This window comes from Rhineura floridana, chromosome 5 (genome assembly GCF_030035675.1).
Source record: "Rhineura floridana isolate rRhiFlo1 chromosome 5, rRhiFlo1.hap2, whole genome shotgun sequence".
Lineage (NCBI taxonomy): Eukaryota > Metazoa > Chordata > Lepidosauria > Squamata > Rhineuridae > Rhineura > Rhineura floridana.
In genome coordinates, this window is record NC_084484.1 from 188051990 (window position 1) to 188078060 (window position 26071).

Below are 26071 nucleotides of genomic sequence, written 5' to 3' on the forward strand. Positions count from 1 at the left end.
ATTCAAATTTTCATAAAACATACAAAACAAAATCATAAAACATTCAAAGACAAAAAACAAAACAAAACAAAAATAATTAAACAAAAAAAATAAAATATTGACTTCCCATTTGTCACAGATCAAATCAGTTATAGGTCTACAATATATAACAATCCTGTCTCTTAAATCATATTATAAAATCACTTTCCTCCAGTAGTTATCTTAATTAATCATCAAATCTCATAAACATTACTTTATTCTTTCCACAAAAAGTCAAAGAGAGGTTTCAATTCTTTAAGAAATATATCTATCAATTTTTCTCCAAATAAACATGTCGATTAATCCATCTTGTTAATAATTATAATAATCTTATTGTCATAACCATAGTCCAAATAAACATTTCGATTAATCCATCTCATCAAAATGTTAGGTTCAATAATTTCAATAGCCATTATTCCATTATCCCTATTAGTTCCATCTTCCATCTCCAATAGTCCTGTTAAGTCCAGTAATTTCAGTGTCCAATCTTCCATTATCAGTATTCCATAATAATCTTGCTGTCGTAGCCATAGTCATATAATAAGAGTCTGATGGGAATTTCCTCTATCCCAAATATTTTCTTGCCATCCATTCTGAATAAGTTGCTGAAATGCTGTTGTAAAGTCATATCTCTGTTCTTCTTTTTTACAAAATGCACTGGCTCATCTCTTGAGAGTTTTTCCATTGTCACATGGCTGCAGTTAATTCCATAGATTTTCTCTATATCAAACTCCATCACGTCATTCCAGTCCAAAAGATTATCCAAGCCATTGATAACTTTATCTCTAATATCTTCATTAATTTCTTCAGAGATAACGTTAAATTCCAAACAGTAGATTTTATTTCTAAAATCCATAAACTCCAGATCTTTTTCCAATTCCACATTTGTTCCAATCTCCAGGGCTTGTATCTTCCCTTTATTTTTTCTTTTCTCATCTCTGATCTCATTCTCCTCTCTCACAGGATCCCCTATTTCTTTAAGCTCCTGCGTCATTTTGCTCAGTTCAATTTTCAGCTCCTTACTACCCTGTCGCAGGGTTTGTTTCGTTATCTCAATCTCATCCATTATTTTCTGAAACATAGTTACTTCCAGATTCTCAGCCACTTTCTTGATTGCCATTTTTAAAACCACGAAAACAAAGCAAAACAAAAATAAAGAAGAACCACTTCTTATTTCAGCAACAATTGGGTTAATATTCCAGGCTTGATGACATCACAGTATAAACAGAGCAGCCTGCCTTATCTCTCTATGTTCAAGAATGCAAAACAAATTTAGTTCCCAGCATCAAAACAGTTAGTGGCGTCGTGAAGAAGCAGATTCGTCAAAATAAAATAGACCAAAAAGAGAATAGTCCCAGACAATATAATATTCCTCGGAATAGAAATCAGGAATAGAAATCCCTCTTCTGTTTATATCTTTAGAATGCACTTCCAGGACAGCTTTTTGCGACAGAAACAGAGATAGGCTGTTAATTTCGTGAATAACAGAGAAGAGTTATAGCTCACCCAGAAGTTGTCCAAAGCCGATCAATCTGACAAATCTCCTTTTGCTGCAACAATTTAGACCAAGTAAAAAAAAATAATAGAAAGAAGGGTGCTTGCCTGTTAGTCCGTTCTCTCTTTAAAGAAAAGATAAACGTATCGCTTAAACAGATAGAGCTTGTTCGGAAGTCCGTCCGGCATTGTTGGCTGGACCTTATCTCATAAATTAATGAAATCCAGTCCTCCCAACAAAAACAGGCTTTTGAGGTTGATCTCTACGTTTCTCCCTGCCCGGGAGAAATTTCATCAGTCAAAAAAAAAAGTTCTGACTGATTTATATCTGAATAAGCTTCTTTTGAGGCGGGAGCCCGTCCCAAAAGCAGGCACAAGCGAAGTCACCCTTCCCGGAAGTCTGCAAGCATGCAGAGATCTAAATCTCCTTTCAGAAATCCCATTCTGTTCTGGAGTATGACTGACAGTCCTCCTGTGCAAAATGCCTTGTTCCTCCAGGAAACTTTGTGTTTGGTGCGATATAAACTCACCACTGTTGTCACTTTGTAGAGCTTTCTGCTTCCTCTCAAACTTTGTGCTCACCATCGAGATGTATTCCTTTACCATCTCATGTGTTTGACTCTTCTCCTTTAATAAGTAAGTCACACAGTACCTTGAAAAAATCATCCACAAAAATTAGAACATATCTATTCCTCCCAAGTGAGGGTACATTAAAAGGTCCACAGAGGTCACTGTGTATGAGATCTAGCATCTTAGTGCTTCTCTTCAGTTCTTGGTGGAAATGAGGCTCTAACACCATTTTCTTCAATGCAATTTACACACCTGTTTGTTTTATCATGGTACTCTTGGTTTACCTTGATACCTGTTGCAAGGTTCTGCTTTTGTAGTTGTAGGATTGCCTTTGGATCGTGATGTCCCAGTTGTCTGTGCCAAAGTTCTAGGTTGGTCTCATCCTTGTCCACCACGGCTGCATTTGCCTGTTCAGCTGAAAGACTTTGTTCATAAACACCATCATTTTCAAAAGCTTCTGCAAAGTATTATCTTTCGTTACTGTACACTTTCCATCCTGGAAATGTGTTGCAAATCCTTTCTTATCTAACGCAGAAACACTTAGCATGTTGCAACTTAATTCAGGAACAAATAAAACATGATTTGCTACATTTTCTATGGTTTCACGAGGTAGTTTGCATTTTAGAGCAACCGTTCCACATTCATGAATATTCATATATTGACAATTGGCAGTCTGAATTCTTCCTTTAGTATCTCTGTTTATTTAATCAAATAAGGCTTCATTATAAAAAGAATGATTTGTACATCCAGTGTCTAAAATCCAGTTGTTTGATTTTTGCTTATAATTGTTTGCCATAATACCTTTAGCATTAAAAGGGCTGGAGAAGTTCCATACTTTCTGTGAAAACAAGACCAGGAGCAGACTGCAGTTCAGATCATGAACTGGTAATTGACAAAGATTGACCCCCGGGGTCCTTTGACCTCAGCAATCCAAGTGTAGGTATTGGACCTCCAGGGTTGCCATACCAGGAACTGCTGAGTCAGCCTCAGGCTGTGGCAGTTTCAACTTCCAGTCCTGCCTTACAAGCAGCACCATGTTGTGGGCCTCGTTCTCTTTATATCATTAGTTAGTAAAGTTTATATTTCTATCCTGCCCTTCTACCCTATAATAGGGGACTCAGGGTGGCTTACAAAAATAAAATCAAACATGTACATAATAAAATTATAAACAGTAAAATCACAAAAACATTAAAATAAATTAAAATACATAAAATACAATTAAAGTACACTGTTGCCACCTTCAGTGAATTTATGTTTTCCCCCTATATGCTGTTTTTGAAGGGAACCAAGCCTTCCACTCTGACTAATACTGATACTTTCCCCAAAACTTAAGGATGAATTCAGTTTCTCTCCGGCGTGAACTGTCTGGTGTCTAGCAAGGCTCGATTTATCAAGGAATCCCTTCCCACATTCCAAAAATCTGTATGCCTTCTCTGTCATGTGCCCTCGCTGATTTAGGGCTTGGTGGCAGCTTAAGATTTTACTGCACTCAGGAGGCATTCTCATTTCCTTTAGGTGATGAGTTTCCTGTTGAATTTTATATTCACCACCCTGAGCAGCTCTGGTGTTGAACTCCTTCACTGCTTGTTCATCCAGCTCTCCTCCAATGCGCTGAGACATATTCTTTAATACACCAATGCTGCCAGAGACCAGCTCTAACTGTTCATCCTGCTGTTCCATGATGAACTGCTGCTCTGCCTGCTGCTCCTCTATGAAGGAGGGATTTGCCGATTGCATTTCTCGATCCAAGCGGCCATACTTGTCAGCCCCAGAACTCCAGCTATGAGTTCCACTTTCTCCCAGAAGTACCTGCCTGTTTTTCCTTCCAGCCAATGCTTGCACAGAAGTATTTGACATTTGATCCTTCATATTCCCGACCACCTGCCGTGTGCTTGTGATGAAAGCTTTTCTTACACCCAGCTCTGTTGCATCAAGGTTGAATTTCCGAGGGTTTGCTTCAACAATGCTAATAGTTTCATCTAAGACTTCAAGATCCCACTCAATGCTCCTTAGATTGTTCCTCAATTCATTAGTGGTCCAGTCAATTTCTTCTCTTGTAGCTGTGGATGGATCTTGCAGGAGCTCTGCCCATCTCTGCTACAGCCCCTGCATAGTGTTCACTACCTTCTGAACTTCCCCTTTCACCACAAAGAAGGGGTCCTTGTGACGCCCTTCCCTGGCTCTCCCTGTCAGGTTCCTACCTGCTCGTGGTTACTGCCTGTCTCTAGGCACCACCAGGGACTCCACCAGTCCGGACCGCACTCTCTTATGGTTTACCTATCCGCTCTAGCACAGATCTCAACAGATCCCCCTGCTAGGCAACCACCAGTAACGTCCCAATACTAGTATTCCCAGAGACTCTGAATACTGGTATTGTTATTCTCTTCACCGCTGCCACCATTTGTTACAGTTTCCCTTCAGCCTTGGTCATTACCTTACCCTCCCTTCTGGTCTGTGAAACCCCAGCCAAGGATCAGGCCTTTGGGTAACCAAATTAAGTATTTATTACAGATAACAAAGCTAACAAGATTAACAAGATTTCTTCTTAAGGCACCTAAGCATATGGTTTTACTCAATACTAATCCGAACTCCACCTCCCTCCTTCTTCACGCTCTCCTGGCAAACAACTCTCTAAACCCCACCAAGCAACCCACTCAGTTCACCTCATCCACCACCACCACCTCCCAGATTCCACTGTCTCTCTTTCTTTTATACGTTCAGCCATTTTAAACACTCAGCCAATCATCTCGCATTCTACTGCCCATTCACTCCCCCTCCTCTTTCACTCCACTTACCATGTATCTTCTAAACAACCAACACTTACCATATATACATTAATATAGGAACATCACAGTCCTCCAAGGACATGACGTCCATTTCTTGTTGTTGTAGATCCTCTGTGTGGCCCCTACGCCTATGAAACCCCGTCGTGTTCCGTTTGCACAGCAAACAAAGATTGATGCTGAACTTGATCGCCTCATAGAGCAAGGCATCTTGGAGCCAGTGACACACCCTACATGGGAGACACCCATTGTCACCCCATTGAAGCCAATGGCGACATCCACATTCGTGGTGACTACAAGTGCACTATCAATAAAGCCCTGCATCAGCATCCATATCCAATCCCAGCGGTGAGTCATCTTTTGGCATCACTTTCACAAGGAAAAGTTTTTGCGACGTTTGACCTGGCCCAGGCCTATCAGCAACTGTCTGTGGATGATGCCACTGCTGATGCTCAGACTATTGCCACTCATCATGGAGCATTCAGGGTAAAACGCTTCCAGTTTGGTGTTTCTGTGGCCCCAGGAATTTTTCAGAGCTTAATGGAGGACATTCTTAAAGGAATACCAGGTGCCATGCCATATTTTGATGATGTCTTGGTTGCTGGCAAATCCATTGCTGAACTTGCCTCAGGGGTGTCGGATGTACTGCACCGTTTTGCTGTTGCTGGTCTCTGGGTCAAGCATGAGAAATCTGTATTTGGTGTTTCCCCAATTGAATTCCTTTGGTTACGCTATTGATGGTGCTGGCATTCGGCCTACCCCAGCAAAACGTAAAGCAATTCATGATGCTCTAGTGCCCTGTAATAAACAGGAACTCCAAGCTTTCTTGGGACTCTTGAATTTCTATCACGCCTTCTTGAAACATAAGGCCACAGTGGCAGAACCATTCCATCACCTTCTTGACAAGCAGGCTGCATGGCAGTGGACGGCCCGGCATGATAAACCTTTCCGTGATGTAAAACACCTGTTATCGTCTGGCACTGTCTTGGTGCACTATGATGAACAGAAGCCCTTGATTCTCACATGTGATGCATCTCCATACGGTATTGGAGCTGTACTGAGGCACCAACTTGAGGACTCTCGTGAGGTGCCTATTGCTTTCTACTCCAGAACAATGTCTTCAACAGAATGGAATTATGCCCAAATTGATAAGGAGGCCCTGGCTATTGTGGCTAGCATAAAAGAATTCCATGACTATGTCTATGGTCAACCATTCACTATTGCTACTGACCACAAGCCATTATTGGGATTGTTTGTCCCTAACCAGCAGGCGCCTCAAATATTATGTTGTGGTGGGCAATTTTCCTGAATGCGTATGTCTACACCTTGCAACATCGACCTGGCAGGAGCATTGCCCATGCTGATGCTTTGAGCCACATCCCTCTCCTTTCTGCTGGGGTTGATGCAACCCCTCCACTGGACGTGCTGTTATTAGAGTCATTACCGGAACCACCCCTCCATGCTGGGGATATTGCTGTTGTTCTGTGTGATGCAGCGAACCCAGCTGGCACAAGAGATTGCTAAGAGTATCCTGGTTAAAGGATTTAGACGTGTTAAAAGGTTTAAGAGTCTTTATTCCAAAAGACATTCAGTTACAAGAATCACAAGCTCCAATACAACCCCCACTCTTGCTTTCGGTTTGCCCAGCGCTTATATCTCATTCCGTGCCCTTGCTCAGCAACATCTGCAGTTTGGCCTTGGCACGAACACATTGCTGGCTTAACCCCACAATTGCCTGTTTTACTGTCCTTGTGGAAATACATTGCTTCTGAGCACACAACAATTGCCACTGCATCATCCAAGGATCCAGTTCTTGCCTGTGTTTTCAAATGGGTGTGGAGGGAATGGCCATTAGGAAAGCTTGAGGAGAAAAATAGACCATTTGTATCCATAGAATCATAGAATCATAGAGTTGGAAGGGGCCTTGTAGGCCATCGAGTCCAACCCCCTGCTCACAGCAGGAAATCCACAGCTAGAGCATCTCCCGCAGATAGCTGTCCAGCCTCTGCTTGAAGACATCCAGCGAAGGGGATCCCACCACCTCCCTAGCCAGTCGGTTCCATTGCCGAACTGCCCTTACTGTCAAGAACTTCCTTCTAATGTCCAATCTGAATCTACGCTCCTGCAACTTAAAACCATTAGACCTAGTCCTACCCTCTGGGGCAGCAGTGAACAAATCTGTACCCTCCTCTATGTGACAGCCCTTCAGGTACTTAAAGAGTGCAATCATGTCACCCCTCAGCCTTCTCTTCACCAGACTGAACATGCCAAGTTCCTTCAACCTTTCCTCATAAGACTTGTTCTCCATACCAGCTATCATCCTTGTCGCCCTCTTCTGAACCCGCTCTAACTTGTCTATATCTTTCTTAAAATGAGGCGCCCAGAACTGAACGCAGTATTCCAGATGAGGCCTGACCAATGCAGAATATAGTGGGACTATTACTTCCCTCGACCTGGAAACAATAGCTCTGTTTATGCAGCCCAAAACCGCGTTTGCCTTTTTTGCCACAGCATCACACTGCTGGGTCATGTTCAACTTGCAATCCACTACAATTCCAAGGTCCTTCTCACACGCACTACTGCTAAGCCGGGTATTTCCCATCCTGTACCCGTGCATTTTGTTTTTGTGGCCTAAATGCAGAATCCTGCATTTGTCTTTATTGAATGTCATTTTATTAATTTCAGCCCAATTTCTTAGTCTATCCAGGTCCCTTTGGATTTTATTCCTGTCTTCCATTGTGTTAGCTATCCCTCCCAGTTTCGTATCATCCGCAAACTTCATAAGGCTTCCCTCCACCTCATCATCTAAGTCATTGATAAAAATGTTGAAGAGTATCGGCCCCAGGACAGAACCCTGTGGCACTCCACTCGAAACCTCCTTCCAGTCCGAAGCAGAGCCACCGACGACCACTCTTTGAATATGGTTTTCCAACCAGTTGTGAATCCACCTGACAGTATTTCCATGTAGTCCGCATTTGACCAGTTTGCTAATCAAAAGGTCATGGGGGACTTTGTCAAACGCCTTGCTGAAATCTAGATAGATGACAGCTACAGCATTTCCACCATCTACTAGGCTAGTGACTCGATCAAAAAAAGAGATGAGATTAGTTTGACAGGATTTTTTCTTGACAAACCCATGCTGGCTCCTTCTAATCACAGCATTGTCATCTAGATAGTTGCCAATGGACTCTTTTATTATCCGTTCTAATATCTTTCCTGGTATTGAAGTCAGACTGACCGGTCTGTAATTCCCCGGATCTTCTTTTTTACCCTTTTTAAAGAGCGGGATGACGTTTGCCCGTCTCCAATCCTCCGGCACCTCTCCTGTTCTCCATGATTTCTCAAAGATGATGGCAAGAGGTTCCGAGAGTACATCCGCAAGTACATCCAAACAACATGAGCTATCAGTGCACAAGGGATGCCTCCTGTGGGCAAACAGAGTTTTCATTCCCACTGTGTTGAGACATTGGGTGTTGGAGGCCCTACATGTCGGACACCCTGGTATAGTACAAATGAAGGCACTAGGGCACAGCTACGTCTGGTGGCCCAAAATGGACAGCGAGATTGAAGAATGTGTCAAGAGATGTGAGAAGTGTCAGGTTTCAAGACCAGCTCCACCACATGCCCCAGTGCACCAATGGAAATCGACAAAAACACCATGGTCACGGCTTCTGATCAACTTTGCAGGCCCTTCCCAGGGGCAAACCTTCTTGATTGTTGTTGATTCATACTCCAAATGGTTAGAAGTGGTTCCAGTATCGTCAATGACATACCGTATTGTTATCAAGACCTTACGCAGGCTTTTCCTAACACATGGGTTGCCAAACACCATTGTCTCAGACAATGGGGCTCAGCTCACTTCTGCAGAATTCTGCACATTCCTGGATAATGGACTGATTTGGCATGTCACTTCAGTCCTTTTCATCCAGCAACCAATGGCCAGGCTGAGGATGGTCAGGAGAACAAAGGATGCATTGAAATGGATTGTTGCAGGTGAAGCTGACAGTCACCATCCAGGGCACTCCATGCACCACGGAAGTTGATTCTGGCTCAGGATACACTACCTCATTGGAAACTTACCTGAAAATATTTCCTTGTGGGGGACCACAAATTGTCCCTTTTCACTCCAAACTTATTGATTACCAGGAAAATCAAGTTCAAATACAAGGCATCTGTGAAGTTGAGGTGCATTACCAAACTTTCCATGGGACTTTACAGTTATTGGCTGCTCAGGGCATCACACCAGTCTCCTTGGCTTAGACTGGTTTGAGCCATTGGGCATTGCTCTCACAGGGGCCCACCAGGTTAGTGAATCATTATGGGATAGCATTCTAAATTATTTCAAAGTTGTTTTTGATAAAGGTCTTGGGGAATATAAGGGGCCTTCTATTTCATTGTTCTTGGCACCTACTGTGACCCAAGCTACGGGATCATTGTCCTACAGGGCTCAAACACCAGACAGCCATGTGTTATGTCGACATGTGGACCAGATGAGAGGACGAAGCCCAGCTCCATCAGTTCTCTCTGAGAGTGCCAGGAATACTCAAGTGGGAAGAGGCAATGAGCCAGTGGCTGCTCCAGACACCGGACAAGAGCAGTCGTATCTGGACCCTGAAGTGGAGCAGCATGAACCAGAGCCAAATGGGGAACTAGGTGATGCACTATCAGCTTCAATGCAAAACTGTCATCTATCAACCCGCACTAGGGCTCGTCCCAAGTATCCTCAGGACTATGAGAGCTAGAGGGGAGGGGCGTAGTGTATTGGACCTCCAGGGTTGCCATACCAGGAACTGCTGAGTCAGCCTCAGGCTGTGGCACTTTCAATTTCCAGTCCTGCCTTACAAGCAGCGCCATGTTGTGGCCTTGTTCTCCTCATAACATTAGTTAATAAAGTTTTTGTTGTTGTAGATCCTCTGTGTGGCCTTTTTCTTCATAATGCTTTTCACCAAGAGGGGTCTTTGCTTCTGAGAGCAGTCCCACCTCTCGGGGCCACTGCTTCCCGGGCAAACACTCACCTTCCCAGGGCTAGGTTACACCCAGTGCCAATCTTGGAAGGTAGATAGACTGCCACCCCCCCTTTACTTAGTTTTCCACCGTGAGTAAGGGGAACTCAGGAGCGCTACCTGAAATCCTAGAGCAGAGCTATTGTTAAACTCACCTGGATTAACCAACAGTAGTCAGTAGCGTTGTGGTCAAGGGCTGGATTTAGAGCCAAACCCCAAGTAACGCACACCATTAAGAAAAGGTAGTTTATTAAAAGACAAGAAAGGTACATATAGAAAGAGAGCACCAAATACTCTCCTTTAAAGCCAAACACCCTCAACAGAGCTAAGCATAATACATTTACATAACACTGAGAGCAGGCCATGAGCAGGGCAGGGGGGTGCTGAGGGGGTTGAGGCAAGTGGGGTGCTGAATGGGCATCTCCTGCACAGAGCCCCACACCCCCCTCCCCAGGACCAGCCTCAGCCAGAGGGCAGTTTGGGCCTTTAGAGGGGGCAGGCAAGGCTGGCCAAGCACTCTGTGTGGGCACCGCATACAGGGGGAAATGCAGTGGGGCCCATCATCAGGCCAGCTATGGAGCCCCCCCCCCAGAAGGCCGAGGCCACCACAAGGCTCCTGGCCAGACCTAGAAGCTGTTGGAGCACAAGGGAGTGTCATGGCCAGAGAAGGAGGAGGATTGTTGGCTTGGACACACCTGCACAAGGGCCCACCTGGTCCCCCCGGAACGGTGTGCTGCTTGCACTGCGTCTGGCCTGAGGTTTGGGGTGGGTGGGGAGAAGGTGGGCCCATCAGGGGGGCTTGCTGTGGGGCTTGAAAGCCCTCTCTGTGGCCCTGTTGAGCAAACCACTAGAAGTCTGCCTGGGACATTGTTTTTCTCAAATGGACTTGCTGGAGAAAAGCTGGAGGCTGCCCTTCATCTACCCTCTGCTTCATTTCAAAAATTACTTGGTGAGAAGATTACTGTCCCATCTGTCACCTAGATCGGAGGTTTCCAAACTGTCAGCCACGGGCCACCATCGATCTGCGAACTTTGTTCACGTGGTCCGCGGAATGTTGCATTGATTTTTAATTACATTTTCATGGCTTCTTTCATTTCTTTTATTGCATTTCATTGTATTACAGTTTGAAATCTATGGAATGCAAATTGTCATGCAATAAAGTACAATCTAAGAAATAAGCCATAAAGCCACAATTAAAAAGCACCCAGCACGGAGCGTCACAATTGCTGCAACAGGCAGGAAAAAAACTACAGTAGGGCCCCGCTTATACGGCGGGTTAGGGACCAGGCCCCCGCTGTAAAGCAGAACTCATAGACTATAATGGGGCCGCCGCGTGAAAATGATGGAAAATGTCACAAAATCGGCTTTAAAAAGGGGAATTTCCTGCCGCCGCATTAGCAGAACGCCGGAATGCAAAGCGCCTGTAAGTGGGGCCCTACTGTATTAAGTGGCCCACCCAGACCTTCAGCAATTTTCAAGAGGTCTGTGGAAAAAGAGTTTGGGAACCACTGATCTAGATTCTTGAAAGAGCTCCAAGTTGGCTCACATTATAGATAATTAAATATGTATGTAATAAGATACAAAAGAACTCAGAGCTAAAATCAGACTTGAAGATCAGTTCTCTCTTTAAAATAATTTTTATTTTTCTATGTATAAAACCTTTCTCTTTTTTACTTCTCCCTGTGGAAGTGGTGACTGAGACGAGGCCCTGACACTGAACACCTTCACGGCAGGAGGCCATCTTCCCTCAAGCACCATAGAATCATAGAATAGTAGAGTTGGAAGGGGCCTACAAGGCCGTCGAGTCCAACCCCCTGCTCAATGCAGGAATCCAAATCAAACATTCCCGACAGATGGCTGTCCAGCTGCCCCTTGAATGCCTCCAGTGTCGGAGAGCCCACCACCTGTCTAGGTCATTGGTTCCATTGTCGTATGGCTGGGAATCTCAAGTAGGCAGAGTTGCGCCTGTTGTGCGCTGGCCCTGCTTTCAGACTGTGGGAACAGGGTGCTGGACTAGATGGGTCCCCTTTGGCTTGATCCAGCTGCAGAGCTCTTTGGATATTCTCAGCATAGGGATGGGGGCTGAGCCCATTTCAGCCTGGGCTGCTCCTAAGTGAAAGGGCCCCAGCAGTTTCCTGGGTGGCTGGCTGTGCCCGTGAAGCAGCCACGTAGCTCTGTGCTGGCCTAAGAACGTGTTCTCCTCTGGTTACCCTCCTCTGTGATCCTAGGCGGACCTCTCCGATGACACAGAGTGAGATGTTGCTGCATTGTAATAATAGCACACTAGGCGGGGGGAGAGCTGCCGATATGCCCCTCATCCGAAGTCCGTGAAAGCTAGGGAAGGGGGTGAGCGTGGGGGGTGGGAACAGGTTCATCACCTTGCAGTGGATGGCAGCCAGTCAGAGCAGAGACGTCTTTGTGATGAAGAAAGCCAGCAAACAGAGAATTTTTGACATCTCAAAATAGTCTTTTTCTGTGCTGCAACCGGCTCGCAGGTTTCCCCACTGACGAAAAGCGCTGCCAACGGCACCACCTGCTGGCTGAAACTGAAGCACTGCTTGTGAGAGAATGAAGGAAGCAACACAAGTGAGTGGGGTGCAAGAGGGCTTCTAATGGGGTGCGAGTGCTCTTGCCTGTCTGGGGAAAGTTCTGCCATCTTCCCCAAAAGCTGCTTGCCCGCAGCCACAAGGAAGAGGGGAGGGGGCAAGGCGGTAGCCAGCCCTCGGGTCAAGGTCATCCTCCTTGTTGCCACTGGGATGTAATTTAATTGCCTGTCTGGTCTCCAGATTTACTGAAGGCACATTTCATTATTAATTGAAATGCTGCAAAACTACAGCTTAAGCATTTAAACAATTAATCAATTAGATTAATGATACCTATTGCATATTGAATTCATGAATTGCCCTTCCTTGAGCCCAGGGCATTGTTCAACAAAGAATAAACACCAGCGTTTAAAACCAATAGAAAACTAAAGTATTTCTAAAGTAACAGTAATTAAAAATCCAATCCACACGTTGCTGTTCACAGCAAACCTTCCCATATCAGACTGAGAAACAGAAACACCTTTTAGCTGATGTCTAAATCCTAACAAGACAGGGGTCAGTGCAACTCTTGGGGGGGGGATTCCACAGTTGAGGGCTCCCTCTTGCAGAAAATCTTTCTACAAATCCCCTCACCACAAACCGTCATGGAGTCCACGAAGAGAGCCCTGCTGCACCTCTCCCTCTGCCTATCTTGAGGGTCGAGTCAGCTGATAATGGAGGAGGTGCTCTTGCAGATGCCTAGCCCCAAGCTGTTTAGGGCTTTATAGACCATTACAAACACCTTGAACCAGGCCTGGTATCTTACAGACAGAGCAGTGCTTTACGTGTTGCATTTTTCCATCTTACTGCCTCGGTTAACAACCCAGCAGGCAGCTGCATTCTGCACTAGTTGCAGCTTTCAGTTCATCTTCAAGGGTATCCCTACATAGAGCACATCACAATAATCCAAACACAACATCATCAGAGCATGAGTTTCTCATACCCCGACTATTTTGGTCCAGGAACAGCCAGAGCTAGAAAATCTGCTGGAGCTGGAAATGATTGTTCCTTGCCACCAAAATCAGCTGGGCCTCCAGTGACAAGAGTGGGTCAAGGCGTACCCCCAAGCTGCATACCTGCTCCTTCAGAGAGTGTGCTCCCCCATGCAGGACAATCTACTGAAAAGATGTTGCCAATAAATCAAACATCAGGTTTTTTAAAACCTAAAATTATTTTTAAGAATCAAACTTGCAGATGATAACTGTTATGCGTATACAGAGATACTCAGAGTCTGAGCTGCGTGTGTGCCAGTGTGTGTATTTACCTAAGTAGCAGGCTTTTACCCTGCATTTAGATCACTGAGACTTTAGTAAAATAAGTAAAAAAGTCCTTTATTTATAGAAATACATAGTAGATAGGAAAGGCATACCTAGTTCTAACTAACTAAATTGGTGGTGCAGTGCCCAGGTTTGGGAGTTGCCCTCACGGCTCAGGAGAGAGAGCAAAGACAGAGATGTCTCCTCTCTTCTCGGATGGTTGAAGAAGAAGACAAAGGAAGGAGGGGCAGGTCAGCTTCCCTGAGCGTATCAGTTTACAACAGAAGGACGTTGGTAGAGAAGAGCACAGGTCAAGGCAGGCAAGCCTAGCCAGCTGGAGGACCCTAACTCTATCTTCCTTCTGGAATACAAAAGAACCCAAACAGGAGTTGCTCTTGCCCTACTTCCAACAAGTGCCATTCTTGAAGAGGGCTCGTCTCCTGTGCAGAGAAGAGAGAAGCAGGGAGGAAGGCCTTTTCAAATATGATGCCTACCAGCACCGAAGTCTGTCGTTTAAAAACAAAATATTGTCAAGCTCACCCAAGGGCCACTGACGGGTAGAAAGGGTAGGTTTCCAGTGAGCCCGGGGCCAGTACTGGCCCTGGACTCGTAGCTTTCATTAAATAAATAAATAAATAACACTTTCTACTTCCTCTAGAAACAAAGCTATTCACTGAAATGTGAGCTATGCCCCCCTTCTGGTTTTAGCCAATGAGCAAATTAAGAGATATGATTGATGATTGGGGACCAGCTAATCAAAACCTACTGTTTTCTCCTCTCTGGCTAGTGGCTTGTCTCTTTGTCTCCCAAGAGTTATATTCTGCAGATTCAAGTACACAGTAAATGTGAGTGGGTGTTAAAAAATCCCCCACCCCCACCAAAAATGGCAAGAGTAAATGGAACACTTTGCAAAGAGGCTTGTTTGTTAAAAAAAAAATCAGGAGTGTAATGTAGCAATCAAAGCATGGAGGGTGGTGGATGAATTATGGAATCATAGAGTTGGAAGGGGCCTATGAGGCCATTGAGTCCAACCCCCTGCTCAATGCAAGAATCCAAATTAAAGTATACTTGATAGATGGCTGTCCAGCTGCCTCTTGAATGCCTCCATTGTTGGACAGCCCACCACCTCCCGAGGTCATTGGTCATTGGTGAGGTGCGATCAGCTCCCTCCTTGCCATCTTTCCGGCGACAAGTAAAGACTGTTTTATTTCAACGGGCATTTGGGATAGAGAACGACCAGGATTAAGTGTTATAGGTTTGGTGATTACATTATATGATTTTATTATTTTAAATTGTCTGCTGTTTTTAACCTATATTTTATGGTTTTAATTTTTCTCATAGTTTAATTCTTTTTTAATAATATACTCTGTATGTTTTAATGGTGTTGTTTTTAGTTGTAAGCCGCTCTGAGTCCTATTGGAAAAAGGGTGGGGTAGAAATAAAGTTTATTATTATTATTATTATTATTGCCACACTGCTCTTACAGTTACGCAGTTTTTCCTGATCTTCAGTTGATACCTGGCTTCCTGCAACTTGAGCCCATTATTCTGTGTCCTGCCCTCCGGGATGATTGAGAAGAGATCCCAGCCCTCCTCTGTGTGACAACCTTTCATGTACTTGAAGAGTGCTATCATATCTCTCCTCAGTTTTCTCTTCTTCAGGCTAAACATGCCCAGTTCTTTCAGTATCTCCTCATAGGCTTTGTTTCCAGTCCCCCAATCATCTTTGTTGTCCTCCTCTGAACCTGTTCCAGTTTGTCTGCATTCTTCTTAAAGTGTGGTGTCCAACACTGGATGCAGTACTCAAGATGAGGCCTAACTAGAGCTAAATAAAGGGGAACTCTTAAAATGGTTAGAGAAGGAAAGCAAAAGCAAAAGGAGATAGAAACTTGGTCAAAACCCTAAATGCAACTATACAACGACTAGTACTTAGGGCAAAGAAACCTATTATAATAGTTATTGCATAGAAATAGAAAAGGACAACAAAATGGGAAGAACAAGAGCCCTATTCCAAAAGATTAGAGCAGCCTTTCCCAACTAGTGGGCCACTAGGTGTTGCTGGACCACAACTCCCATCAGCCTCAGCCAGCATTGCCAATGGTCAGGAAAGATGGGAATTGTGGTCCAACAACATCTGGTGGCCCACTAGTTGGGAAAGGCTGGATTAGAGAAATGAAAGGGGCATTTAAAACACGAGTAGGGATGTTGAATAATCAACAGGGGAACACACTGACTGACTGAGATGAAATAAAAGGAAGATGGAAGCAATACACTGAAAAACCCTATAAAAGAAATGCCCGGATGACAGATTCATTCACGGAGGAACCGTATGATGAAGAACCAGAAATCTTAGAATGTGAGGTGAAAGCTGCTCTTAAAATGCTTGGAAGAAACAAATCACCAGGAACAGATGGCATACCAATAGAGTTGCTACAAGCTACTGAGACTGAATGGAGCCTGATGGACCCAGATAGGTTCCTGAGGACTCTTGGGGATTTTCCTGCCACCTTGGCAGGCGATCCTGTGGAAGCCCTGGTTGACCTCTGGAATGAGGAAATGGCCAGAGCGGTGGACACGATCACTCCTGAGTGTCTCCTCTCACGTAGTGGAGCCAAATCTGCCCCTCGGTTCACCAAGGAGCTGGCGGTGATGAAGCAAATAAGACAGAGACTACAGCGACGCTGGCGGAAGACTCGGAGCGAGTATGACCGAACACGGGCTAGAGCCTATTTGAAGGCCTACTCCGTGGCAGTACGGACAGCAAAGAAATCTTTTTTCTCTGCTGCCATTGCATCTGCGGGGAGTTTGTTCAGCGGAGCTGTTTTGAGTGGTTAGGGGTCTTTTACATTTGGACCACTGAGAGGATAATATACACCACTCAACAACCCGCTGTCAAGAGTTTGCACGACATTTTGCGGGTAAAGTCGCTCAGATTCACTCCAACTTAGATGCTAGGAATGATACAGTCTCAGGCGATGTAACTTTGGCGCCTGCCTGTCCAATATTGATGGATTCTTTTCAATTTGTGCAGCCTGAGAATGTGGACAGGATCCTTGGAGAGGTGAGAGCCACCACATGTCTGCTGGACCCTTGCCCTTCCTGGCTTATAAAAAGGCCAGAGAGGGACTGGCTGAGTGGGTGAAAGGAGTGGTCAATGCCTCCTTACAACAAGGCAGAATTCCAAGGTGCCTAAAGGAGGCAGTTGTGAGACCTTTATTGAAAAAACCTTCCCTGGACCCCTTAAGCATGGATAACTACCGGCCAGTGTCCAATATTCTATTCTTGGGTAAGGTAATAGAGCGTGTGGTGGCCTCCCAGCTCCAGAGATTCCTGGACGAAACAGAGTATCTAGATCCATTTCAATCTGGTTTCAGGCCTGGGTATGGGACGGAGACGGCTTTCGTCGCCTTGGTGGACGACCTACGCAGAGAACTGGACAGGGGGAGTGTGTCCCTGTTGGTTCTGCTGGACCTCTCAGCGGCTTTCGATACCATCGACCATGGTATCCTCCTGGACCGCCTAGCTGGGATGGGACTTGGGGGCACTGTTTTGCAGTGGCTCCGGTCATTCCTGGAGGGGCAAACCCAGAAGGTGGTATTGGGGGACTCCTGTTCGTCTCCTTGGCCGCTGGCCTGTGGAGTCCCTCAGGGTTCAGTTTTGTCCCCTATGTTATTTAACATCTACATGAAACTGATGGGAGAGGTTGTTCGGGCGTTTGGAGTTCGGTGCCACCAGTATGCTGATGACACCCAACTCTATTTCTCCTTTCCACCTTCTTCCAAGGAAGCTGTCTTAGTTTTAAACCGGTGTCTGACATCAGTTGTGGATTGGATGAGGGTGAACAAATTGAGGCTTAATTCAGACAAGACGGAGGTGCTACTGGTCAGTCGTAAGGCAGATCAGGGAATAGGGATACAACCTGTGCTGGATGGGGTTATACTCCCCCTGAAGACACAGGTTTGCAGTTTGGGTGTCCTCCTGGACTCAGCTTTAAATTTGGATTCCCAGGTTTCTGCAGTAGCCAGGAGGGCTTTTGCACATTTTATTTATTTATTTATTATGAGATTTGTTAGTCGCCCGTCTGGCTGGTTGGCCAGCCACTCTGGGCGACGTACACGATAAAACAATATATAAAACAGTTAAAAATTTAAAAACACAGTAAAACTAGCCCGTTCCAAAAGCCTGCCTAAAAAACCAAGTCTTCAGGGTCCGGCGGAAGCTCATTATAGACGGGACATGGCGTAGATCATTTGGGAGAGAATTCCATAGGGTGGGGGCCACAACTGAGAAGGCCCTCTCTCGAGTCCTCACCAGTCTAGCTGTTTTGACTGGTGGGATCCAGAGAAGGTCTTCTGAGGCTGATTTTGTTGAGCGGCATCCCTGTCGATGCTGGAGGCGCTCCTTCAGATAAGCTGGGCCACAACCATATAGGGTTTTAAAGGTTAAAACCAACACCTTGAATTGGGCTCGGTATACAACCGGTAACCAATGCAACTCCTTCAACACAGGAGTGATGTGATCTCTACAGCGGCCGCCTGTAATCAGACGCGCCGCTACATTTTGTACCAGCTGTAACTTCCGAACCGTTTTCAAGGGTAACCCCACATAGAGCGCATTACAGTAGTCTAGGCGAGTGGTGATCAGGGCATGTACCACCGGTGGGAGCAGATGATTGGGAAGGTAGGGGCGTAGCCTCCGTATGAGATGGAGTTGATACAGAGCTGCCCGGCTCACAGCCGAGACTTGAGCCTCCATGGACAGCTGGGAGTCAAGGATGACCCCCAGGCTACGGACCTGGTCTTTCAGGGGCAGTCATACCCCGTTAAGCACCAGGTCTATATCTCCCAGCCTTCCCTTGTCTCCCACAAACAGCACCTCGGTTTTGTCAGGATTCAGCTTCAGCTTATTCCTTCCCATCCAGCCACTCACTGACTCCAGACATTTGGACAGGGTTTCCACAGCCAACCTTAGTGAAGATTTAAATGAGAGATAGAGCTGCATGTCATCCGCATACTGACGACACTGCAGCCCAAATCTGCTGATGATTGCTCCCAGCGGCTTTTTATAGATGTTAAAAAGCATTGGAGAAAGGATAGACCCCTGTGGTACCCCACAAGTGAGGGGCCAGGGATCTGAAACCTCCTCCTCCAGTGCTACTCTTTGGTACCTCCCAGAGAGGAAGGAATGGAACCACTGCAATACAGTGCCCCCAATACCTAACCTCTGCAGGCGGTCCAAGAGGATACCGTGGTCAACGGTATCGAAAGCCGCTGAGAGATCGAGAAGGACAAGGAAGGTGCATTCGCCTCTATCCCACGCCCTTCTCATATCATCTGCCAAGGCGACCAAGGCTGTTTCAGTCCCATGTCCTGGTCTGAAGCCCGACTGACATGGATCTAGATAATCCGTTTCTTCCAAGTGTGCTTGCAGCTGTTTAGCCACCACCCACTCAACTGCCTTGCCTAAGAATGGCACGTTTGAGACTGGGCGAAAGTTGTTCAGATCTTGAGGGTTCAAGGAGGGCTTTTTTAAGATTGGTTTTATAATCGCCTCATTTGAGATTAGTGTGCCAACTGCACCCGTTCCTTGACCCGTCCGATCTGGCCACGGTGACACATGCCTTAGTCACATCTCGTTTAGATTACTGTAACACGCTCTACGTGGGGCTGCCTCTGAAGACTGCTCAGAAACTTCAGCTGGTACAACGTGCTGCAGCCAGAATGTTAACTGGGGCTGATTACAGGGACCATACAACTCCCCTGCTAAAAAAGCTCCACTGGCTGCCAGTTTGTTTCTGGACACAATTCAAAGTGCTGGTGTTGACCTATAAAGCCCTACATGGCTTGGGTCCAGGCTATTTGTCAGACCGCATCACCCTCTATGTGCCTGCCCGGGCCCTGAGATCTTCAGGAGAGGCCCTTCTTTCAATACCTTCATCCGCACAAGTACAACTAGTGAGGATACAAGATAGGGCCTTCTCGGTGGCTGCCCCTAGGCTTTGGAATTCCCTCCCTAAGGAGATAAGAATGGCCTCTTCCCTGCAGTCCTTTCGTCAACAGGTAAAAACTTTCTTATTTCAGCAAGCCTTTGATTCCGAAGGCAGCTTAGGCCCAAAAGGAGGTCATATTGCTCTTGCTTCTTTATTTTTTAATTATTCTGATTTTATGAGTATAGTTTTTAATTATCAGAAACAGTTTAATGCTATTTTAAATTAGAGTTCATTTTTTAATTATATCTGTCTATATTTATTTACTTATGTATTATATGCTTTTAACTTTGGTAGGTTTTAATTGTATCTGTTTTTTATCTGGAAGCTGCCGTGAGTTCCAATTTGGAAAAACGGCGGGGTGTAAATAAAGTTAATAAATAAATAAATAAATAAATCTGTCCAAATTTTGACAAAAATTTGTCAAGAAATATGGAAAACTAAACAATGGCCCACAGACTGGAAGCGTTCAATATATATCCCAATTCCAAAGAAAGGGGATCCCAGGGACTGCAGTAATTATCGAACTATTGCCTTAATATCCCATGCAAGTAAATAATGCTCCAGATTCTACAACAGAGACTCTTACCATATATGGAGCGAGAAATGCCAGACGTCCATGCTGGATTTAGAAAGGGAAGAGGCACCAGAGATCATATGGCAAACATACGTTGGATAATGGAATGGAGCAAGGAATTTCAGAAGAAAATCACCCTGTGCTTTATAGACTACATCAAAGCCTTTGACTGTGTAGATCATGATAAACTATGGAATGCTTTAAAAGAAATGGGGGTGCCACAGCATCTGATTGTCCTGATGCTTAACCTGCACTCTGGACAAGAGGCTACTGTAAGGACAGAATATGGAGAAACGATTGGTTCCCCATCGGAAAGGGTGTGAGACAGGGGTGTATTTTATCCCCCTATTTGTTTAATCTGTACACAAAACATATCATACGGAAAGCGGGATTGGACCAAGATGAAGGAGGTGTGAAAATTGGAGGGAGAAACATCAATAACTTAAGATATGCAGACAATACCATACTACTAGCAGAAACCAGTAATGATTTGAAACGAATGCTGATGAAAGTTAAAGAGGAAAGCGCAAAAGCAGGACTACAGCTGAACGTCAAAAAGACTAAAGTAATGACAACAGCAGATTTATGTTACTTTAAAGTTGACATTGAACTTGTCGAGGATTATCAATACCTCAGCACAGTCATTAACCAAAATGGAGAGAAGAGTCAAGAAATCAGAAGAAGGCTAGGACTGGAGAGGGCAGCTATGAGAGAACTAGAAAAGGTCCTCAAATGCAAAGATGTATCACTGAACACCAAAGTCAGGATCATTCAGACCATGGTATTCCCAATCTCTATATATGGATGTGAAAGATGGACAGTGAAAAAGGCGGATAACAGAAAAATCAACTCATTTGAAATGTGGTGCTGGATGAGAGCTTTGCGGATACCATGGACTGCGAAAAAGACAAATAATTGGGTGTTAGAACAAATTAAACCAGAATGGTCACTAGAAGCTAAAATGTTGAAACTGAGGTTATCATACTTTGGACACATCATGAGAAGACATGATTCACTAGAAAAGGCAATAATGCTGGGAAAAACAGAAGGGAGTAGAAAAAGAGGAAGGCCAAACAAGAGTTGGACTGACTCCAACAACAAGCCACAGACCTGAACTTACGAGATCTGAACAGGGTGGTTTGTGACAGATGCTCTTGCAGGTCACTGATTCATAGAGTTGCCACAAGTCGTAATCGACTTGAAGGCACATAACAACAACAAGTACTTCAAGTGATTTGGAAGCTATGCTTCTGTTAATGCAGCCTAAAACAGCATTTGCCTTTTTTGCACTGTTGGCTCATATTCAGCTTGTGATCAACAGTATTTCCAAGATCCTTCTTGGATGTAGTATTTCTGAGCCAAGTATCCCCCATCTTATTACCATGAACTTGGTTTCCTTTTCCTAGGTTTAGAACATTGCACTTATCCCTGTTAAATTTCATTTTGTTGTTTTCAACCCAGTGCTCCAGCCTATCAAGATTCCTTTAAATTTTGTTTCTGTCTTCCAAGGCATTAGCTATCCCTCCCAATTTTGTATCATCTGCATATTTGATAAGCATTCTCTGCATCTCCTCATCCAAGTCATTAATTCTCCAAAAGGTGAGAAATGCCAGAGGCCACACACATTTATTTTCATTTGGAATGAGCTCACAGGCGTTTTGTAATATTTGTGTTAATAGACACAAGTTAAACATGGATGGAAGGACACAGCTTCACACTCCAACAGATGTCCCAATGCTCACTGTGCCCACAGGAGGTATTTCAAGGGAGCAGCCATGCCTGTACCTTCAGAGCCCCCCCAAATCACACCCCTGGCCTGTTCTCCTTCTGGCTCTTCCTGTCTGACTCCACATGCCAGCCTGAGCTTCTATACAGGCACCTGGCTTGTCCCTTCCCCCCCCACACACACACACCAGCATATTCTTGTGGGCAAGGCATTAAAATGTAGGCCACATGATCCTACATGTGGAGCTGCCCTTGAGAGCTGGAGGCTGCAACTAGAGCAGGATGTGACTGCTAAGCTGGTTAGTGCAGGAGCCCAAGGGGACCATGTGGCACTGACCCTGAAAGCACGGCACTGGCTGCCAAGCTAAGCCCGATTTCAAGGTGTTAGTACTGGCATATAAAGCGCTAAATGGCTTGGAACCCAAGCATCTCAAAAGCACGTTCCCCAGTATCAACCATCTTGGACTCTACAATTGGTAGCCGAGGCCTTGTTGGTGATGCCACCATCAAGCATTGCCTGATTGGCACTGACCTGTGATGGAGCCTTTTCAGTGGTGACTCCCCATTTATGGAATGCCCTCCCCAGTAAGATGTGTCTGTCTCCAACATTAATGACTTCAGGAGGAATTTGAAACCATTCCTCTTTACCCTGGCATTTGATGGCTGAAAGAGACAGTTTCTGGCAGCCCAGAGGTCACAGGGTGGAAGAATGTTCTTATCTGTAACTGTTTTCAGAATGTTTGTAATTGTTTTTAGAATGTCGCTACTGCTTTTGCTGTTGTTAAACTGTTTCGTTTGTGACCCTGGGCTCCTTGGGGAGGAAGGCCGGGATATAAATGTAAGAAATAATAAATAATCCTGCAGTTAGGCGTATTTGCAGCTGGTTGACAGATGCACTCAAAGAGCTCTGTATGTCTGTCAATGGCTCTGCATCAACCTAGAGAGGAGCGGGGGGGGGGGCAGCTAAATACTATGACGTCATGCAAGAGCCAAAGGTGGCTGGAGGCAGAAAAGGCTTCAGGAAAAGAACACTGTGCCCATAGAAGAGTGGGGAAGACGGGGCTTCTCTGCGGTGGGGCCCCTCCACTGTGGAATGCCCTCCCAAGGGAGGTGTGCCTGGCACTGACACTGTATTCTTGTTTTAATGCATACTTTTACTGGTGTTTCTTGATTTTGCCTTAACAATACAATCAATGAACACCACCAAGGAAAATTAGCAAAAGACCTCAGCAATTTGTCACGCAGCACCATACTGTTACAGTAATTGTCATCAGAACAAGATGGAAAAGGAGCAGCAGGGTTAGGAGGGAAATAGGCCCACAGGGCAAACAACTCCAAATATGGATTCCAAATCCCCTTTGTGCCACCTGCCAAAGGTGCCCTTTTCATATGCGGCAAGAGTAGAGGGGTCCTCCAATTAAGCACTGCCTTCCTTCCAGCCCTGCAGCAGAGTCTTGTTGCCACCAGCAAGGCCCTGAGCAAGGTCCAGTTACATTGCCCCTCCATCAAAGCCCACAGCATTGGGACGTAAATGAGCACAGCATGAACATTGGAGAATGTTAAGGACTTGCCCAGGACCAAGTCCATATGGGGAATAACTTCAGGCTTGTGGACTCCAGAGTTATGCTGTGTGTGTTCCCACTTAAGTTGCATAGTCCACATGACATTAGTTCCCCTCTGCTCAGCACTGGTTAGGCCTCATCTTGAGTACTGCATCCAGTTCTGGTCTCCGCACTTCCAAGAATGCAGACAAACTGGAACAAGTTCTGAACATCAGGAAAAACATCCTAATTGTTAGAGCCATATGTCAATGGAGCCAATTACCTAGAGAAGTAGTCAGCTCTCCAACACTGGAAGCATTCAAGAGGCAGCTGGACAGTCATCTGTCGGGAATGCTTTGATTTGGATTCCTGCATTGAGCAGGGGGTTGGACTTGATGGCCTTATAGGCCCCTTCCAACTCTACTATTCTATGATTCTACGACATTACCCTGCTCCGCATTACCCAGCTTTTACCTCACATTAAACATTTCTGGTTCTTTGTCATATGGTTCCTCCATGAATAAACTTGTCATCCTGTCCTCTCTTTTATAGAGTTCTTCAGTGTATTGCTTCCATCTTCCTTTTATTTCATCTCAGTCAGTCAGTGCGTTTCCCTGTTGATTATTCAACATCCCTACCCTTGGTTTAAATTTCCCTTTAATTTCTCTAATCTTTTGGAATAGGGCTCTTGTTCTTCCCTTTTTGTTGTCCTCTTTTATGTCTATACAATAACGATTGTAATCGTTCTCTTTGTCCCTACGTACTAGTCGCTGTACTGTTGCATTTAGGCTTCTAACCTGACAGTGAAAAAAGCAGGTAATAGAAAAATCAACTCATTTGAAATGTGGTGCTGGAGGAGAGCCTTGCGCATACCATGGACTGCAAAAAGACAAATAATTGGGTGTTAGAACACATTAAACCAGAACTGTCACTAGAAGCTAAAATGATGAAACTGAGGTTATCATACTTTGGACACATCATGAGAAGACATGATTCACTAGAAAAGACAATAATGCTGGGAAAAACAGAAGGGAATAGAAAAAGAGGAAGGCCAAACAAGAGATGGGTTGATTCCATAAAGGAAGCCACAGAGCTGACCTTACAAGATCTGAACAGGGTGGTTCATGACAGATGCTACTGGAGGTCGCTGATTCACAGGGTTGCCATAAGTCATAATTGTCTTGAAGGCACAGAACAACAGCCAGCTCAGTGTACTATTTCCCCATTTCCTTTGAGGCTTTGCTGCTGCATCTTAATATATAATTATAAAAGGCTATATGAGTTTATTCAAGCATACTGATTACCTAGCTTATCTTAGGAAGGGGTCAAGAAAGTTATATTGGGAAAGGTCAAAGCCAGCTCCTTGCCAATCTACTTAAATTGTGCTCCCCCCACCCCCAGCCTCCTCCCAGGCCACATCAAGCGCCCAGTTGCATTCAGACGCCCCATACTTATTGGCAGGGGTGGAGAACCTTGGGCCTCCATGTTTCTGGACTACAAATCCCATCATACTGGCTGCTGGGAGTCCAGGAACATCTGGAGGGCCCCCCCACACACAGACTGTTCCCCAGAATGGCTGCGTTTATGTAATGTTCAACAACTTTTCTTAATAAATAATGTATTCAAAGTAAGACTCCAAGTTAGGGCAAGAACTGCTGTCTTTAATGCTATATTTTGAGGGGTTCAGTTCCTTCAGGCAGAGGCTCATTTAAAACATAGAACAACAGGGATACACAGCAACATTTTGTTGCAGGGCCCCACTTGCTTGGCTGTAACATTTGTCTGGATACATGCTGGCACTCTGAGGGAAAATAATTGGAATGCTGGGCTTGTAGAAAGGGCAAGGAATAGGTTTTAGTAAGAGTGTATACCCTGTCAATTATATAATGAATTGCTATGATGATGTAGACCTATTAAACATAATTGAATGTTATAAGGAAGCAGCTTTTATATATTTTAAAATATGCTCAAACATGACGCTGCCCTGAGCTCCTATATAAATCAAATAAATAAATAAATAAATAAATGATGAAATGAATAATATATTTCTAACAGAACAATGCAGATTATGTTAAATTCAATTAGCAATGCTGACTACAGTATGTTACCACCAGGTAGTGCCTTTGTGAACCGTTGCTGATTATTATCATGCAAACATTAAGGCTGGAACTGAATTGTCACCAGTTGTACTTTTGCAGTTTATTGGCATTTAACCCTAATTGTTATGGGTCCTCCCCTCCCCCACCCTCGCCCGCTTTATACAACCATGTGTGTCTTGGAATGCGCATAGACCTAGATATTGTTGTGCGCCACCCGGACTCTGAGCGGTGAGAGATCTCCAGGGGTCCCTGCGCTTGTCCTGGGTTTGGCTTCCTTGGGAGACTGTGGCTTCTTTTAGGAAATATGCCTTAATTATTTACACACATTCCAACCTGAGCTTAAGATGAAGGGGTTAAAGCACCAGCCGCCCAAGAGAGCTTGCTTTTCCATCAGGCTTACAGGAGGCACCCTAACCCCATGGTGCTGGGAGCCGGCCT

At 45.0% G+C, this 26071-nt stretch overlaps 1 pseudogene; it reads right to left on the bottom strand.

Annotated features, from left to right (window-relative positions):
* Nucleotides 1–9056, bottom strand: part of LOC133386156 (syntaxin-6-like) — a 46067-nt pseudogene extending 37011 nt beyond the window's left edge.
* Between the last annotated feature and the right edge of the window lie 17015 nt (nucleotides 9057–26071).